Here is a 3,450-nt window from a genome sequence, read left to right as displayed (position 1 = left end):
TAGTAAACAGCCGCCATCTTAAAACAGTAGAGCGCTAAGCGCTAATAAAGAGCGCTGATCGCTAATAAATAAGATTAATGTTACTGTCGCTACTAGCTCATGTAACGTTAGCCCTGCGGAGGGCTAGGTTTCAATTAATTATGACCACTGTCAATGCGTGGCTAACGTGTCTTACATACAGGCTTTAACATAACATAGCATGGTGGAGTGATGAGGGTGTAAAATAAAAACTTAATCATGCTAACTATCAATTTTAGCTCAGTAGTCGTTGCTGGATAAAACACCAAGTAGCACTGGTCCCTAATGTGCTCCAATACAGCCTGTATCATACATTTATTTTGAACACTGCAAAAACTCAAAATCCTATCAGGACTTGCAGTTTAGACTAACTTAAAACTTAACTAGAACTTAAAAATGGCTTGACACAAAGAGAAATTCAATTGAAACACGTGGGAAAAAATCCTAACTTTTAAGTGATGTGTGTTATCAAGCGTAACGGCATTTTTAGGTATATATATATATATATATTATATATATATATATATATATTTTTTTTTAATAAAAGTTTTTTGAGTGAAGGCAGTGAATTAGTCTTTTTTTTAAATTCTAGTTACATCTGAGATGCAATTGTTGGCTGTTTTCAACAATATACATCGAAAATAAAGACATTGATTGAAAATGGTTCAAGATTAGATGAAATGTCTTGTTTTCTCATGTATATTTATAATTGCTCTTCACCTAAAAATATATTTGTTTTATCCGATTACTCGATAGAATTTTCAGTCGATTACTCGATTACTAAAATATTCGATAGCTGCAGCCATAGAATTTTATAGCATTTGAGCTAGCAGACTTTTGCTGTGCAAGTTAGCCAATTGTTCTGTTGTTGTACTTAGATAATTTATTTATTTTCTTAATACAGTTTGAGGCTAAGCTCAGGTATTTTATATTAATGTGAAGTGCAATTCTGCATAGTTTGGAAAAACACTTGGGAATTCTATTTTGTGTTCGCATTTAATGCACTTTTGAAAGTGCAATCTTAGCAAGCGTTTTACATCTAGAATTTATTCTGCAACGCATTGAATGTTCCTAATCGATTCCTCAAACTAAGTTGTCAATAGATCGATAACTACTGATACTGAGCGCTGCAGCCCTAATATACACTCACCGGCCACTTTATTAGGTACACCATGCTAGTAACGGGTTGGACCCCCTTTTGCCTTCAGAACTGCCTCAATTCTTCGTGGCATAGATTCAACAAAATGCTGAAAGCATTCCTCAGAGAGTTTGGTCCATATTGACATGATGGCATCACACAGTTGGTGTAGATTTGTCGGCTGCACATCCATGATGCGAATCTCCCCTTCCACCACATCCCAAAGATACTCTATTCGATTGAGATCTGGTGACTGTGGAGGCCATTTGAGTACAGTGAACTCATTGTCATGTTCAAGAAAGCAGTCTGAGATGATTCCAGCTTTATGACATGGCGCATTATCCTGCTGAAAGTAGCCATCAGAAGTTGGGTACATTGTGGTCACAAAGGGTTGGAAATGGTCAGCAACAATACTCAGGAAGGCTGTGGCGTTCCAACGACGCTCAATTGGTACCAAGGGGCCCAAAGAGTGCCAAGAAAATATTCCCCACACCATTACACCACCACCACCAGCCTGAACCGTTGATACAAGGCAGGATGGATCCATGCTTTCATGTTGTTGACGCCAAATTCTGACCCTACCATCTGAATGTCGCAGCAGAAATCGACTCAACAGACCAGACAACGTTTTTCCAATCTTCTATTGTCCAATTTCGATGAGCTTGTGCAAATTGTAGCCTCAGTTTCCTGTTCTTAGCTGAAAGGAGTGGCACCCGGCGTTGTCTTCTGCTGCTGTAGCCCATCTGCCTAAAAGTTCGACGTACTGTGCATTCAGAGATGCTCTTCTGCCTACCTTGGTTGTAACGGGTGGTTATTTGAGTCACTGTTGCCTTTCTATCAGCTCGAACCAGTCTGGCCATTCTCCTCTGACCTCTGGCATCAACAATGCATTTCCGCCCACTGGATATTTTTTCTTTTTCGGACCCTTCTCTGTAAACCCTAGAGATGGTTGTGCGTGAAAATCCCAGTAGATCAGCAGTTTCTGAAATACTCAGACCAGCCCTTCTGGCACCTACAACCATGCCACGTTCAAAGTCACTCAAATCACCTTTCTTCCCCATACTGATGCTCGGTTTGAACTGCAGGAGACTGTCTCAAACCATGTCAACATGCCTAAATGCACTGAGTTGCCGCCATGTGGTTGACTGATTAGAAATTAAGTCTTAACGAGCAGTTGGACAGGTGTACCTAATAAACTGGCCGGTGAGTGCATATGTATAAACACACATATACTGTAGTACTGCAGCTATCAATTATTTTAGTAGTTGATTAATCAATTAACTAATTAGTTTGAATAATCAAGTAATCGGATAGGGAACATAAAAAAATAAAATACTGTACCTGAGCCTCAAACAGTATAAAAAAAGAGAATTTTAGTACCACAAAACAATTTGCCAACTTACATAGCAAACGTCCGCTAGCTTAAATGCTATTAAACTTTTTTTTTTTTTTTTTTACAATGCTCTTAACAAATGGTTCAAACACATATTCCCTCAAAAAAAAAGCTAAATATATCTATCAACTAAATTACGAATGCATTAAAAAACATTAGGTCAAACAAAAAAATAGTTCATGTTGGTCTTACCAGGGAGCAGCTGGATTCAGCCATTTGTAATGAGTTGTCATATTCACTGTTGCCACTAGAGAGCAGTGTAAACACACAAATCAATCAAACTAAACACTTTCAAAACACACTATTACAAGGCCACTTCTGTTAAACGCATATATGAAGCAGCAAAATGTAATTCAAATATTTTTTCCAATCGGGTTACTCGAGTTAATCGATTAATCTTGCAACACTAATTTATCGCATACTATATACAATATATATAATGTTTTGGAGTGCCAGAAAATGTGAGCACATTACCTCATTGCATGCCATTGACGTCCAATTCGCCCATCTCAGCCTAAATGATTTCGATGGCTTGCACCGTCGATGGCACTTAACCATGCCCATTCACAGCCAATCTTCCTGGTTTAACAGAATTGGACGTCTTGCACCGTCAATGAGTTAAATGAGTGCCCTGTCAGGATTAAATAGAAAAAGAAATCATAACTCGTTCATGAATAGTTTAAGCAGGTTTTCGTATTAACATTCGTTTATTGCCTTAGGACGCTAAACTAACGAGTTTTAAATGAAATGCAGCAGAAAACATAACACCGAGTGAGGCTTTGCAGTTTCCCCCTTTAGGAGGCGCTGGGCTGGGCGTTTCTGGTGGCAGGTGGCGCTGTTGAGCGCTCTATTTTGTTTCAGTCCGGGTTCCCTCCATGGTTTCTCCTCTCCGACTAACTTA

This window comes from Corythoichthys intestinalis, chromosome 8, assembly GCF_030265065.1.
Source record: "Corythoichthys intestinalis isolate RoL2023-P3 chromosome 8, ASM3026506v1, whole genome shotgun sequence".
Taxonomy (NCBI): Eukaryota; Metazoa; Chordata; class Actinopteri; order Syngnathiformes; family Syngnathidae; genus Corythoichthys; species Corythoichthys intestinalis.
Note: the sequence above shows the minus strand (reverse complement) of the source record.